Here is a 17,539-nt window from a genome sequence, read left to right as displayed (position 1 = left end):
ATCAGATACGTGCATATTGCTATACGAAAGTAAGAAGTTAACAGTCCTGTAAGAGCAAAGATGATACACACACCTCCAATAGTCTCACCCTTTCCCCAATCAGAACTTGTTAGGGCCTTATTTGTAAATGGCAAGTGAGCAGCAACAAATTCTGACAAGATGTAAGGAATCGTATTACGAAAGTCTGATTCCAGAGAAAAATGAAGAAATAACTGAAATAGTTTTGTGGATGCTAAGTAATATGAAATTTAAATCGAAGGAGATCACTGCTATTAGCAGCAGCGGGACAGCATAGGGAATCACCGGCGACGAGTGAAAATATGCACCATACTGGGATTAGAGCCCCGGATCGCCTGCTTATTGGACAGGTGCGTTAACCACTGCCGCATCCGGAATACAGCATTTCGCATCTGCGCGAACTACCTCGGCGTGCCTCACGGCTTATTCATATTCACACTGAGAGACACCTATTCGCATTCCCTGTTCATTATACTCCCGTTCGCTACTCGGAGCCAGCGACAGGAGGTCGTTCATATTTGTGCATCCGCACTGAAGAAGGTGGATCCACCGCTCATCTAGGCTTATCAATTATATGAATGTGCAGTGTCTGTTTTCTTCGCAAATGAAGAAGCTAACCGTAAGATAACATATGCATATAATAAGTAAACATGTATATACGAGTATCATATGATGTAACCAATAGATGAATGAAACCTACTATTTCTAACTTATTTTGCATCTCTTGCAATAATTGGTACAAAGATTCATAGAGCAATGTTTTGAATCACATGGGAAACATTTATAAATGTTATTCCACACAAGTGTGGAGCCAGTACTTCACAACAGAGTTGAGCACACACAATACTGTGAAGAAAGTAAACTGTAAAACATATGTTGTTGTGTATGAGGATAGTAGGCAGACTCAGTGTCTATTTGTTTGCACTGACAAGCAGCTACTAGTGATGAAGGTGAGATACCCTTTTTGGTCAACAAATGCGAGGCGGACACAGACACACTGATGCACGCAAGTGACAACCTACTCCTTACTTGAAGAAAATGTGGATAAAAGTGACACTTTTGTTTTTGAACCACAATCGTAGCTTCATTATGCATCCTTGGAGTTTAATAACCACAGAACATTTGGCATGTGCTCGTGCAATGAGTGATGAGTGTCCCTCTGGTTGATCCCAGCAATAAATATGGTGTGTTATGAAACAAAATATAGAGAAGATCACAATCTACAGTAGTAACGTTGTATAACGAAAAGTAATATTAAGCGAAGAAATGATATTGAAAGCATGTAAATTATGGATGTACTCTGCACTTGCAGTATAATTTTAAATTATAAGCGAAAAGAAAGTCTGCTGATTTGAAATTCCAAGATGTTCATAAATATGCTATAGCAGAGAAAGTTATTCTGTGATATACAAAACAGAGATAAATAGCAATTACATGATGTGATAATAACATGAGAATTATTGAAGCCTGGGAAATCACGAATTAAAATAATGTGTGCACACTATACATAAATGTCTAAGTCTACCCAGTTAACTAGAATGTGAACCATCAGCAGTCACTAACTACAAATACGCCAAAGCATAAGGAGCAGCACTGGCAGAATCACATAAGGCTGACAAACACACATAAGTCAGAAAAACAGAAATATTTTGTCAGAAGAAAAACGGATAGACAATGACAAGTTATAAAATACAAATAAATTTGAAAATAAATGAGAAAATAATATTCAAATAAGAGTGTAGCAATGGTACACATAACTACAAAAAAGGGATGAGTGCACTCCAACAAAGGGTTGGCCAAAATCAATCGCATAGTCAATCTAGTCATAATGCTAAAGATACTCCAAGTCTTATAATTAATAAATATTTCTATGGAGTATTGTCACTGATGTTCTATAACAACATAAATAAATCAGTCCACTAAACTCGCTATTGTAACACAATATAGAAACAGAGAACAAAATAGAATAAAATTGTCAAGAAAAGTATATTAGTATATTTCATGATCTGTACATCATGTTTGTGAGCTAAAAATATAATATCACTGCATCATGGTGAAAAATTGTAGGAAATTGCAGTAATACATATATATACAAATAACAGAAAAGACACAAATTCCTAAGCTAGTAAAAGAATAATCATTCATAATGAGATCACTGCTATTGCCATGGAGAAAGGAGAATACTGTAATAGAGATCTGGATAAAAATTAGATGATGGTGGTCAAAATATACTCTTGGGGCAGTGTATAATCAGCTTCTATCATTTTATGGTTTCCCTTTTCTTTTCATTTATTTCTGTGATACTTCCTGTTTTTTTGTTCAACACATTCCTTAAATGAGTAGACATCAATTAATTTTTTACTGTCAGTGTATATATTTCTGACTGTTTTATCTTCTGCTGTATAAAAAGTACCCTGTTGGAGCTCAGTATTCAACAAAAAAAAGAAAGTCTACAACTGTGTACCCTTATACAATGATCGCTGATAATGTAGTCATCATTATTAAAATCTACCCCAAAATGATCAAAGAGAGCAGCTGCACTGAAAATAATGTGTCATCTGGATTAAAAAGAAAAATATATTTTTCGGCAGTATGACATGTCTGTACATGTTGAAGATATCCCTCATCACGGAAATTAACCATATTTATGCAAAGAAACATTTTGTGCTAAGAAAACTGTGTAGTGATAACTGAGTGGATAATATTGGCACATCAGCATTTTATATTAGTCATAAAAAAACACTGCAGTTCAAGGAGATTCATAATTGAAAAAAAAACTTATTAAACTTTTTGGATTGGAGAAAGGAAGATATGAATGCACAGTAGTATATAACATAATTTAATACTCAATATTCTTTACTTTATTTGTTTTTGTTAAGATTGTCACTGTGTCCATACTATTTGTATATGATGATCCAAGAAACTTCATATAAATCATTACCATTTTCTGTTACTTACCATTTCAGATATCTGTTGGTTATTAACCATATACCTGTTCATCACTTTCTTTTTACTACATGAAAGCTAATGGAATTCAGCCTTGCAAAGAAAAATCAACAAAAACAGGGATCCTAATATATGTCCCAAACATTACCTCCTCATTCCTCATCAAACACCATAATTCCTAACCATTGAATCTTCTAATCATATAACTATCATTATCCCTACAATCATCAACAACAACAACGATTAACACCTTCAACATATTTCTGTCTGCTATAATATCATCACAATAATGACATTTTTCATTAATCATAATATTTACGAAACTGACATCATCGTAAACCCTCACACCTTGTAAATAATCAATAGTAAATACTCCTGCCCTGTTTCAGTAATCCATCCGTATACGATAAACACTCCATACTCACACTTCATAAAGAACAATACTGAACAAACAATTCTTCATTAATGTACAACTCGTTATGAAAAGAATAGCTCAACAAGTGTGTGAAATGCTGTTTGTTTTTCTTTAAATCCGTTCCAGACGGGATCAGATATATGTTAAATGCGATTAATTTTTAATTTTAGCTTTTTATAACCGAGTCAAATTGTTTTACAATCACGTCATGCGTGTAATCGAAGTTTTCAGTTTCGTCAATATTGGAATGTACTTGTAGCCAATACGACACATTTTTACTCTTATCTCATAAAACACCAAAATTACTGTCAACACGTTTGTATTAGGGTAGTAGAAGAAAACTCCTTGTACTTATCGACTCAAATGGATAATAGGTGAAGAAAAGTGTGTCAAGAAACGGAAAGACAGTAAGACCCAGCTAGAGAAGGCATCGTTCGCCAAACGACATACCCACAAAAGTATAATGGATCTCCTACCTACATTTTAACGCAGGTAGATACATGGAATTGAGATTGCCGCTTCTTTTTGTAATTATTTTGCTAAAATTCTCAGTATAATAATGCACAAAGTGTTCACTATTTTGTGTGTAAGTACAGATTTCTACAAGAAAATAATCATTTAAGTTGAGTGTATGGAAACGCAACATTCTGTATCCACAAAACGTCTTTGGTATGCTGCCAAGACCGTTTACTATTTCGAATGCAAGTGAAATTTAATTCCCACGAAATCTCACATAAGTGCCGTGAATACATACATATACCGAAAGTGGCAGAATGTACATAAGAATAACCAAAATCATAATACTTTTATTTTCTTACACTGTTTTATGCTGTTTTTCGATTATTACGACACGATTTTCTGCATTCTGTTTCAAAGCCTTACGTTTGTTTGTATGTGATGAACAAAGTAGTAAACTGTTACTTGAATTTCTGTTTAAGTCACTCGAAATTATAAATCTTTGTTCGTGTTTGGGATTTATAGACGTCCGATTTGTTTTTCATCATGAACTACAATGTTACAGGATATTACATTGTTTACTTTAAATAGTTGTTTCACTATATCACTGCGCAGATCAGTTTCCCTGTTAACACTCGTGTTGCCTAATTTAGTGTTAGTATTTACTTCTCTTTTCTGTTGTCACTTGATTTGCATCTGATCATCATTACACTAGTTCGAAACTTTTAGTTCTACTGTTTCCGAAAAGTGAACCGGTGAGGAGTTATCAGAATTCCTGTCTGTGTTTGTTAAATATTTTTCCCTTTTATGCTAGTGTCGTCCACATTTTCTGAAATAGCATCTAGTTGTTCATTCTCTTTTTCAGATTGCAATTTCAGTGCTCCAGTTCGTTCACCTATTTCGCGAATAGTAGCAAAGAGTTGTACATTATGCTGTTTTACTTGAGCGATCAAAGTGCTATGCGCTACTCTGTTTACAGTCGCAAGCAATTCCTCTTTATCCTTTACTCGATTTGTTTCACTGTTTGACAGCATCCCATTTGACCTTATATCTCCTTCTAAGCGCGTATCGTTCTGTCGACGCTGTTCTGTTCAGTATTGCTGACCATAGTCTCTGTACCATTTATTCTAGGGTGAAACTAATCATTAATATGAACTGACAGCTTTTGCATCTGTGATGATTTCTCTTCCAGTATCTTTTCTTGTGAAATAGTAACTTCTTTTCAAGTTTCTATCCTGTCTCGTGGTATTTTTTTTTAAATATAGCCCTATATTTTCTTCACGTGTCCCACTACTTTCTTCCTTTGTATGTGTTCTCCACTCTTCCTGCGAAACTTGCGTGGATGGAAAAAAAATCTACGATATTCACGTTACAAGTTTCAGCATTAGTGCCAAGAGAGCACGACGCAGGTACAGTTCGTAAGAAAGACTTTAACGCAAAACAAGCATGTAGCATTGCCTCTCAGTTTGTTGTGAAATGTCACTGTTTTGTGGTGTCTCATCTCAAATGGAAACTTTCTCAAAGCCTGAGTTTCTACTAACAATGTTCCGGTCAGCACATTGACTTAATAATATATTAAACTTAATCCACCTGTTAGTTATGTTCTCAGAATATTCAGTCACGTTACTAGTTTGTGTAAATGTTCGAAAACTTCATTTTGAACTTCCATCATTTCTATTATATGGCGACGGTATTAGGTATTGCTGGCCATAATTCTAGTTCAGAACAGAGTGAATTATAACACAAAGGTTTCTATTGTCCACAAAAACGAAACTTTCTGTAAAATACGGTTTACAAAATGCGTAAATTATCAGAAGTAATGAATCATTAACATAAATCTTGCATTATCAAATGGAAACTCTGTAATGACCTCAGTGAATACATTTAATATTCACCAAAACCGCGAAAATGTCACATAAATTCCCACAAATGCCCACAAGATAGCACACATCGTAATATACAATTGACATTACAAAACAGAGAAGTCATCGGTCTCTTAGGGTTAGGGAAGGATGGGGAAGGAAGTCGGTCGTGACCTTTGAAAGGAACCATCCTGGCATTTGCCTGGAGTGACTTCGGGAAATCACGAAAAACCTAAATCAGGATGGCCGGGCGTAGTACTGAACTGTCACCCTCTCGAATGCGAGTCCAGTGTGCTAACCACTGCACCACCCTTCTCGGTTTGAGCTCATCGTTAGTGTCTATGTGTTTCTCAGCAGTGCTGTCATTAAAAGATATGTTATTTTGTAGCTCTCTGTGTGTTTTAAGTTCAAACGACTACTACTATGCATGTAAACAACTATTATCTCAAAACCTGCATTCGATTTTAGTATCCCTGTGTGTTTTTTTGTCAATGTTCTTAATTTTGTAGCTCACAATTACGTTAAAATAGCTATTGTGTGTGAAAACTACCGATATATGACAGCAATATATGTGCTTTGTCGTTAAAGTGAGTTTCACACTGGGTGTGTGTCAGGAATTAGGATCGGGTGGCTGTATGTATTACGAGTGTTATAAATAATTCTGTGTTTTACTAACTGTTAACGTTTGTGTGTTTTACAACATTGACGGTATCGAGTTCCCTGTTTAATCCCAGGAAATACTTAAATTTGAAGCCCAGAATGCCGATACCCACGGTTTATGTTTCTACACTGGGTATGTGCAAGTCAAATGATAAAGTCTCGAACAGAATCGTCGAACTCTTTTATTTCTCAGAATTTGCAGATCAGCAGAAGATTCGTGTGAATATGGTGCTATTCTTAGATTAGAAAAGTAAGGAGAAAGACAATTGCCATTACTGTTAGATCAAGGACAAGTCCCACCTCCTATCCTCTCAACTGAGCAAACATCGCCACAAACTATATATTTGCTTAAGGTGTCTGAATGCCTTTTCCATAATGAGTATTTTACAAAACATCAACTTGATAGTTCTACCAGGAAACTGGTATGTGTGGCTGTGCCCACAGAGGAACACAAAATCTTGAAGTCTAAGAGTGTCCACCACTAGAAGCGATGCCCCTTTGTAGTTTACACTGATTTCGAATGCCTCCTTGCTCCTTTGATACGTTGTGAAGGTGATCCTACAGCCGCAGCTTCAGCCTTCTCGGAAAAACACATACCTTATGTGGAAAAATACCTGCTCGTAAGTACATGTGATTCAAGACTTAACCATCAAAAATCATACGTTGAGTATACACCTGTGATTTGATTGCTCACTGAGCTCGAAAAACTTCCACGAGAGGTTGATAAGCGTCACAGCACCAGCATCCCCATGTACGTGGTAAAGGAGAGTGATGATTTGTACGAGAAGGCTGTTCACTGTAGAGTCTGTGGACAGCCATTAGATTGGAAAACGGAAATTCATTGTAACGACCACTGTCATCTAACTCGGAAGTTCAGTGGTGCTGAGCATAGTATATGCAGTATGAAATATCAATTGCCACGACTCACACCTTTCTTTTTCTGAAATCTAAGTGGGTGTGATGCTCCCTTTACCATTGAGCATTTGGACCATTTAAGTATGAAGAACTGTTAGGTCAGTATCCTGCCTTATAACGTCGATAAATACAGAATTTTCTAAAAAATTGTCGAGTACTTTGAGAGGTAGAAATACTTACCGAATCAAGAAAAATAAATCCAATAAATATAGGTCCGGAAAAGCATACTTTCCGAAATAAACACGAGTTTATAGGAAGGGCTGGACGACGCTTGATTGCCGATAGCAGCAAAGTCTTTGCTTTGAAACACCGTCAAATGTATCGACAGGGTATTGTGATGTCTTATACGTTGCACCCATGGTCTACTGGAACGGTAGCTCAGCGTGTTCGGGAAAAGAATAAGCTGCCTTCCGTAAAAAAGAACTGAGTGAACGGTTCAACGATGAACTAGAATGGGTGTCATGGGACGTCCACCCAGAACAAATACAATGAACAATAACGAACAAAACAAGAAAGAAAAGGGGGGGGGGTAGCGTCTTTGATTATTAATCTAAGAGTCCACCATCTAGGGTTAGAAACCCAGCACCTTTTAAATTTCGGTTAGTAATGAATATTGGCAGACGAAGACTTAGTCATAAGAAATCACATTTATTCTGGCAACGGCCTTGTTAAACAGATAGGAGGAGCAGACAAGGTTCAGGGCACTCTCTTGTCCTTGGGGAGAGAAACTGCCCATAAAGACGAAAGAATAAACAACGATAAACGGCAAGAGGAAGCAGAAGGCAATGGAAACCTCTGGGTTAAAGAGACACAAAGTTTATCCACACGAAATGTGGCCTGTAATTGAAAGTGCCACGATGATCTCTCCGTTGGCAAAATGTTCAGGAATAGTCGCCCATTAGGATCTCTGGCAGGGGACGGCCAAGGGGGAGATGATCATGAGAAAAAGATTGTGTAACCAGAAAAAGAATAGCGTTCAACGAGACGGGCCGTGGAATGTCAGAAGCTTGAACGAGGTAGGAGAGCTAAAAGAAATCAAAAGCTAAAAGCAAAGGCAAAATCTAGATATAGCTGGGTCAGTGAAGTGAAATCGGGAGGCCACCAGGATTTCTGGTCAGATTAGTGTAGGACAATATCAACAGCTGCAGAAAATGGGATAATTGGAGTAGGATTCGTTATGAATAGAAACGTAGCCCAGAGAGTGTGTTACCATGAACAGTTCAGTGACAGGGTTGTTTTTATGAGAACCGACAGCAAACCAATTCCGACAATGATATATCAGGTATACATCCCGACGTCGCAAGCTGAAGACGAAGAAATAGAGTAAGAGTATGAAGATATTCAAAGGTTAATACAGTACCTAACTAAACTAAAAAACTAAACTCAGTCGGAACAGGCCATGAAGGCCGATACCGACCGCCGCCGTGTCATCCTCAGCCCAAAGGCATCATCACTGGATGTGGATATTGAGGGGAATGTGGTCAGCACACCGCTCTCCCGGCAGTTATGTTTTCGTGACCGAAGCCGCTACAACTCAAACAAGTAGCTCCTCAGTTTGCCTCAAAAGGCCATTGGCGCAGTACCTAAAGGGAGATGAAAATGTAATAATCATGGGAACTGAAGTGCAGTTGTAGGGGAAGGAGTACAAGAAAAGGTATTTGGAGAATGCGGGCTTCGGACAAGGAGTGAGAGAGAAGAAAGACCAATTGAGTTCTGCAATAAATTTCACCTAGTCATAGAGAATACTCTGCTCAAGAATCACAAGAGGGGGAGGTATACTTGGAAAAGGCTGGAGTACAGGAAGATTTCAGTTATATTACATCATATCAGACAGATACTAGATTGAAAGGCATACACAGGTGCAGATATAAACTCAGGCCACAGTGCAGTTGTGGTTAAGTGTAAGATTAAGTTTAAGACATTACAAAGAGTCAATCCGCAAAGAAATAGGATACGGATATACTAAGGAACGACGATATACGCTTGAAGTTCTCTAAGGCTATAGATACCGCAATAAGAAATAGCTCAGTAGGTAGTACAGTGGAAGAAGAATTGACATCTTTAAAAAGGGCAGATACATAAGTTGGAAAGAAAAACGTAAGCACAAAGAAGGTAACTGCGAAGAAACCGTGGGTAACAGAAGAAATATTTCAGATGATGGATGAAAGAAGGAAGTACAAAAATGCTAAGGGAACTTTAGTTGTATACAAATACAATTCGCTGAGGGATAAAATAAACAGGAAGTGCGGGGAAACTAAGAGTAAATGGCTGCATGACAAATGTGAAGAAATAAAATTAAAAATGGTTGTCGGAAGACTGTGTCAGCATATTGAAAATTGAAAATAACCTTCGGTGCAATTAAAGCAAGAGTGGTAACATTAAGAGAGGAACGGGATTCCGCTGTCAAATCCAGAGGAGAGAGCGGATAGGTGGAAACATGAAGGCCTCTATGAGGGGAAAGATTTGTCTGATGTGATAGAAGAAGAAACATGAGCCGATTCAGAAGATACGGGTGATCCAGTATTAAAATCAGAATGTAAGAGGGCTTAGGAGGCCGTAAGATCAAATAAGGTAGAACGAATAGACAGCATTCCATCAGAATTTCCAAACCCATGGGGGAAGTGGCAACAAAACGACTATTCACTTTGGTGTGTAGAATGTATTAGTGTGGTGATATACCATCTGACTTGATCCACACAATTCCGGAAACTGCAAGAGCTTACAAGTGCGAGAATGACGGCACAATCAACTTAACAGTTCATGAATCCTAGTTGCTAATAAGAATAACATACGGATGATTGGAAAGGAAGACAGAGGATGTTTAGATGACTAGTGGCAATTCTGACGTTGCGGTTGGTAGTAGAAGCAAGGCTAAAGAAAAATTAAGACACTGAAAAAGCGTTCGACAAAGTGAAATGGTGCTAGATGTTCCAAATAATGACAAAAGTAGGGATACGCTATAGGGAAAGAAGGGTAGTATACAATATATGGAAGTGCCAAGAGCAAATAATAAGAGTGGACGACCATGAACGAAGTGCTCGGACTAAAAAAGGTTATAAGACAGGGAAGTAGTCTTTCGCCCATATTTTTCTGTCTGTACATCTAAGAAGCAACAATGTAAGTGAAAGAAATGTTCTGGAGTGGAATTAAAATTCAAGGTGCAAGGACATCAATGATACTATCCACTGATGGTATTGCTGTCCTGAGTGAAAGTGATCTAATGAATGGAATGATCTGCCTAATGAGTATGGAACATGGACTGAGAGTAAAGTAATGAGACAAAAGTAATGAGAAGAATTAGAAGTAGCAGAACAGCGGGAAACTTAACATCAGAATTGATGGTCTGAAGTAAATGAAATTATGGAATCTACTACCTAGGCAGGAAAATAACAATTGACAGATAGAGTAAGGAGGACATCGATAGCAGACTAACACTGGCAGAAAGGGCATTCCTGGCCAAGAGAAGTCTACTAGTATCAATCGTAGGCCTTAATTTGATGAGGAAATTTTTGAGAATATACGTTAGGAGCACAGATTTGTATGGTAGTGAAACATAGATTCTGGGAAAACGGGATCAGAAGAGAATTGAAGCATTTGAAATATGCTTCTACAGACTAAGGTTAGGTGGACTGATGAGATAAGAAATGGTTCTATGCAGAATCGAAGAGGAAAGGAATATGTTGAAAACACTGACAAAGGGAAGGAAAAGGATGATAGGACTCCTCTTAGGGCATCAGAGTAACTTCTATGGTACTATATTGAGCTGTTGGAGAGAATAACTGTAGAAGAAGACAGAAATTGGAATACATCCAGCAAATAATTGAAGACATAGTTGTCAACTGATCCTCTGAGATGAAAATCTTGATAGAAAAGAGAAATTCATAGTGGGCCACATCGAACCAGTTAGAAAATTGCAATAAAAGTACTGACAGTACTATAACTACACTTAGGTAGTCCGCAGTCAGTTGTGTGTTGTGCCGTGTCATACGCTACGTTAGTTTTAGTCGTGTTTGTGTGCCTTATTCTACAGTACTGTCAACCCTGGGTACATATTATGATGTTTTTCTTTCTTCCAAACGCAGATTTACTTGTGTGTTTACTGTTATTGCTCTGTCTGTAAGTACAAGTAGTGTAGTACATTTACATTTTGTGTTTTGCAACACCTGTTATCAATAGAAGCTTACTGATCAGCAAGTGAAATGTTGGGTATGACATTCTACTATGGTTTAGCAAATTGACTCTGCCAACCCATGCCCTCCCCGCCGAAAAATATCCACAGCGCAGAGTGCCCTCAGATAAGCTGTTTGGCTGACATATACTCTTGCACCTCAGAGGTCTGGCAGTGGAAGTCCGCGCACAGTTCGTATGTCTGAAATGGAAGAGTGTGTGCTACATTCTTTGGAAGAAACTACTAGGACACATTTGCGACGATTGGGAGCAACAGAAGGTGTGTATCTCTCTTATCTGCTGGGTACTTCATGATGAATATCATGTGTAGTGTGTTCAGGCCAAAGGATCATAAATGGCAGAGGAATGTTCTGCCAATGGCTGTTGCAGAAGTGTGCTACAGATCCACTGTTCTCATCCTAGACTTTATTTATTGATGAGACAGGGTTCACAAGGGATGGTGTTCTGAATTTTCTAACCAGCATGTATGGGCAGATGTAAATCCCCAAAAAACTAAGGAAAGACAGCATCAACACCAATTCTCAATCACAATATGGGCAGGTATACTAGACAATAGATTAATAGGGCCATACTTGCTACCCCAAAGGTTAACTTGGATGCATTATCTAGACTTCCTCATTAATGTATTTCCTATCTTGCTGGAGGCTGTGCCATTGCGGCAAAGAATACAAATGTGGACCATGAATAATAACGCACCAGCACACTTTCATCACAATGTGCCCGAATATCTGGCACAGACATTTCAAGGCTGCTGGATTAGTCAATGGGGGAGGGGCACCACGCCTTGACCGTCTCGTTCCCCGAACTTCTATTCCCTAGACTTTAAGTTATGGTAACAGTAGAAGGAATAGGTCTCTTCCACGCCAATTAACGATATGTGGACTCTGCAGGGTGAACTCCAATGTGTGCCAGTAGCTGTATACTTCAAAGGGTGTGTCGTTATTTATGTAAAGTATTGGACACTTTCTATTTTTAAGACCCTGTACGTCTCGTTCGCCAAACGAATCTCTCCTATAATTACTCTCTGCTTCCTGGAGTTGGTACACTTTATGCTGGCACCACTCCAGGAACCTGTTGAAACATTGCCTCAGGATTATATTTGAGGTGCCTACCGTGAGGACCCTAACTTCCAGCTTGTGACAAGAAAAGGGTATTCCCATATGAGTATCTAGGTCGTATTGGGAAACTCTATAAAACCAGATACTCGATATAACTGCATTCTGTAGTAACCTTGCAGGCGACTCCATATAGGATGCAAACCGTGAGTATACTGTAAAAGTTTGGCAGGAATTTAAAATCCCAAACCTGGATAAGTATGCAAGATTTTATGTTGACTCACATGTGCTTTTTGTAGAGAATGTCAATAAGCTCTATTGGCATGGCATGCAACAATACACTATATGACCAATGATACCTAGACACCCCCAAAAACATATGTTTTTCACATAACGCGCATTGTGCTGCTACCTACTGCCAGGTACTCCTCAGCCCTCAGTAGTCATTAGACATCGTGAGAGAGCGGAATGGGGTGCACCGCGGAACTGACGGACTTCGAAGGTAGTCAGGTGATTGGGTGTCACTTGTGTCATACGTCTGTACGAGAGGTCCACTGTTTCCGATGTGATAGTGAAGTGGAAACATGAAGGAACACGCACAGCACAAAAGCGTAAAGGACCTCGTCTGTTGACTGACAGAGACTGCCGACAGTTGAAGAGGGTCGTAATGTGCAGCAGGCAGACATCTATCTAGGCCATCACACAGCAATTCCAGAGTGCATCAGGACCCACTGCAAGTACTATGACAGTTAAATCGGAGGTGAGAAAACTTGGATTTCATAATCGAGCGGCAACTCATAAACCACACATGACGCTGGTAAATGCCTACGACGCCTCGCTTGGTGTAAAGAGCGTAAACATTGGACGACTGAACAGTGGAAAAACATCGTGTGGAGTAACGAATCACGGTACACAATGTGGCGACCCGATGGCATGCTGTGTGTGTGGCGAATGCCGGGTGACGTCACCTGCCGGCGTGCGTTGTGCCAACAGTTAAATTCTGAGGTGGTGGTGTTACGGAGTGGTCGTGATTTTCATGGAGGGGGCTTGCATCCCTTGTTGTTTTGCGTGGCACTATCACAGCATAGGCCTACATTGATGTTTTAAGCACCTTTTTGCTTCCCACACTTGAAGGGCTATTCGGGGATGGCGAATGCATCTTTCAACAAGATCGAGCACCTGTTCATAATGCACGGCCTGTGGCGGAGTGGTTATACGACAAGAACATCTCTGTAATGGACTGGCCTGTACAGAGCCCTGACATGAAGCCCATAGAACACCTTTGGGATGTTTTGGAACGCCGACTCCGTGCCTGGCGTCACCGACTGTCATCAACACCTCTCCTAAGTGCAGCACTCCATGAAGAATGGGCTGCCATTCCCCGAGAAACCTTCCAGTACCCGACTGAACGTATACCTGCGAGAGTGGAGGTTTTCATCGAGGCTAAGGGTGGGCCAAGAGCATACTGAATTCTAGCATTACCGATAGAGGGCACCACTAACTTGTAAATCATTTTCAGCCAGGTGTCGGGGTACTTTTGATCACATGGTGTAGCTACCGGCTGCCGAGTTACTATGTGCGCCCAGAAAAAATACAAGGCTGTAGGTGGAAAAATCAGGGGAATGGCGGTTGATTCTTGCGTAGGACATGTTGTGGAGGCAAATCCTCACAAACCCTAGTAGTTCGCGTGACACTGATAATGATTTGCCGCTATGTTCAGAGCAATTAGTTCCTGGAACCATCTCCAAGTTGATAACAACACTGTGAAACAAGGATTTTTTTTGGGGGGGGGGAGGGGGAGGGGTTAGGGCGCTCAACTACTGAGGTCATTAGCGCCCAGTCACAATTGTTAAAGCACATAGAATCTAGTAAAACTCAAGGCGGGGGGGGGGGGGGGAGGGGTGTACACCAGAAAGTTCTTACAAAGATGCAGATAAAATAAATGAAAGAGTTAGATGTCTTTGAATAAGCCAGTCAAAGTAATAAAGCGAAGAACACGAGCAGCTGCTCGAGCGTCATCAGCTAAAATATCCTGTAAAGTAGATGGCAGAGACAGGACAACACGAGATTGACTAATACGGGGACACGACAATAAAACATGGCACACTGTTAATACATGACCACAAGGGCACTGCGGGGCTGGGTCACCAGAGTGCAGGTAGCGGTGGCTAAACCGGCAATGCCCAATCCGCAACCTGGTCAGAAGGACCTCTTCTGGCCGAGATCGTCGGGAGGAGGTTGTCCAAGCAGTTGGGAACGGTTTTACTGCCCGGAGCCTGTTTCCTTGAAGTGAGGACCAAGCATCCCACCACAACGACACTAGCCTCTTACAAACAACCCCACTAACATCAGATGACGGGACACAATTGGAGGCTGGCCGAGGCAGGAGGACTGCAGCCTTGGCTGCAGCATCAGCAGCCTCTTTCCCAGGCACTCCTACATGGCCGGGAACCCACAGAAAGCTGACAGGAGAGCCACCATCAGCAAAAGAATGGAGGGACTGCTGGATCCATTGCACCAAGGGATGGACTGGATATGGAGCTCCAAGGCTCTGAAGAGCACTGAGTGAATCAGAGCAGAGTACATACGATGAATGGCGGTGGCGGCGGGCATACTGAACGGCCTGATGGAGAGCAAAAAGCTCCGCCGTAAAGCTGGAACATTGGTCGAGGAGCCGGTATTTAAAGATGACGGCCCCGACGACAAAGGCACAGCCGACACCATCGTCAATTTTGGAGCCATCAGTGAAAATAAAGGTGTGACTGGCAAGTCGCGCACAAAGTTCGACAAACCGTGAGCAATACACTGCAGCCGGAGTACCCTCCTTCGGGAGCGAGCTGAGGTCGTGATAAATATGAACCAGAGCCTGGAGCCAAGGTGGAGTCGGGCTCTCACCCTCTCTGAAGGTAGTAGGGAGGGCAAAATTCAATTGTCGAAACAGGCGACGATAGCAGACACCAGGGGGCAGCAGGGCAGACACATACAACCCATACTGACGGTCGAGAGAATCGGCGAAGAAGGACTGATAAGAGGGGTGGTCGGGCATTGACAACAGCCAGCAGGCATACCGACAAAGCAGTACATCGCGCCGGTAGGTCAATGGTAATTCGGCAGCTTCAGCATAAAGACTCTCGACGGGACTAGTGTAGAAGGCTCCGGTCGGAAGACGTAACCCCCTATGGTGGATGGAGTTGAGACGGCGTAGGAGGGATGGCCGAGCAGACGAATAGACGGGGCTCCCATAATCCAGCTTCGATCGGACTATGGACCGAAACAAGCGAAGCAGGACAGTGCGATCCGCTCCCCAAGATGAACCACTAAGAACTCTGAGGACATTAAGGTAACATGTACAATGGGCAGCCAAATAAGAGACGTGCGGAGACCAACAAAGTTTCCTGTCCAGCGTGAGCCCTAGAAACTTAGTTGTTTCCACGAATGGGAGAACAACGGGAACGAGATGTAAGGATGGCGGAAGGAACGCTTTATATCGCCAAAAGTTGATGCAAACCGTCTTCTCTTCAGAGAACCGGAAGCCAATTGCCACACTCCATGAGTATAGGCTGTCTAGACAACGCTGAAGGCAGCGCTCCAGGAGGCATGTTCTCTGGGCACTGCAGTAGATCGCGAAGTCATCGACAAAAAGAGAGCCTGAGACATTAGGTGGAATGCAATCCATTATAGGATTGATCGCTATGGCAAAAAGGGCTACGCTCAAGACGGAGCCCTGAGGCACTCCGTTCTCCTGGAGGAAGACGTCGGACAAGGCGGAACCCACACGTACCCTAAACTTTCGGTCTGTTAAAAAGGAATCAATAAAAAGGTGCAGGCTACCGCGTAGACCCCACCTGTGCATAGTGCGGAGGATACCTCCTCTCCAACATGTATCATAAGCCTTCTCCAAATCGAAGAACACGGCTACCGTTTGGCGCTTTCGCAAAAAGTTGTTCATGATGAATGTCGACAAGGTCAAAAGGTGGTCAACAGCGGAGCGGCGGCGACGAAAGCCGCATTGAACATTGGTAAGTAGCCGTCGAGATTCAAGAATCCAAACTAACCGAGCGTTAACCATGCGCTCCATCACTTTACAGACACAGCTTGTAAGAGAAATGGGGCGGTAACTAGAAGGAAGGTGTCTATCCTTCCCGGGTTTGGGTATATGAACAACGACAGCGTCACGCCAACGCATGTGGACTTGACCTTCGGTCCAGACGCGATTGTAGGCACGAAGAAGGAAGCTTTAGCCTGCCGGAGAAAGGTGTGCCAGCATCTGAACGTGAATGGCATCTGGCCCCGGAGCAGAGGACCGGGCCAGTGCAAGTGCACGGTCGATTTCCCGCATAGTAAAGGGGGCATTATAATGTTCCAGATTCAGCGAGTGGAAGGAAGGTCGCCGAGCATCTTCTACCTCTTTCCTGGGAAGGAAGGCAGGGTGGTAATGGGCGGAGCTTGAAACCTCCGCGAAAAAGCGGCCGAAGGCGTTGGAGACATCCACAGGATCAACAAGGACCTCATTACCTGAAGTCAGGCCAGGTACCGACGAGTGGGCCTTAATGCCCGACAGCCGGCGCAGGCTACCCCAGACGACAGAATAGGGAATAAAACTGTTAAAGGAGCTGGTGAAAGAGGCCCAACAAGCTTTTTTGCTGCCTTTGATGACTCTACGGCATTGCGCTCGGAGTCGTTTGTATCCAATACAATTCGCCAACGTAGGATGGCGGCGAAAGATGCGTAAAGCACGTCGTCGATCACGGATAGCGTCTCTACAAGCCTCATTCAATCAGGGGACGGAAACGTGACGTGAAGAAGAGGTAGTACGAGGAATGGAACGTTCGGCAGCATTGATGATAACAGCCGTGAGGTATTCGACCTGACTGTCACAACTGAGAAAATCGTGGTCCGGGAAGATCGCCAGGGAGGAGTAAAGTCCCCAGTCAGCTTTCGGTATGTTCCAGCTCGAAGGACGTGGGGATGGGATGTGGTGTAGGAGACGAACGACACAGGGGAAGTGGTTGCTCGAATAGGTG

Source organism: Schistocerca nitens, chromosome 8 (genome assembly GCF_023898315.1).
Source record: "Schistocerca nitens isolate TAMUIC-IGC-003100 chromosome 8, iqSchNite1.1, whole genome shotgun sequence".
Taxonomy (NCBI): Eukaryota; Metazoa; Arthropoda; class Insecta; order Orthoptera; family Acrididae; genus Schistocerca; species Schistocerca nitens.
The sequence above is the reverse complement of the archived record's forward strand: the minus strand, read 5'-3'. Positions refer to the sequence as shown.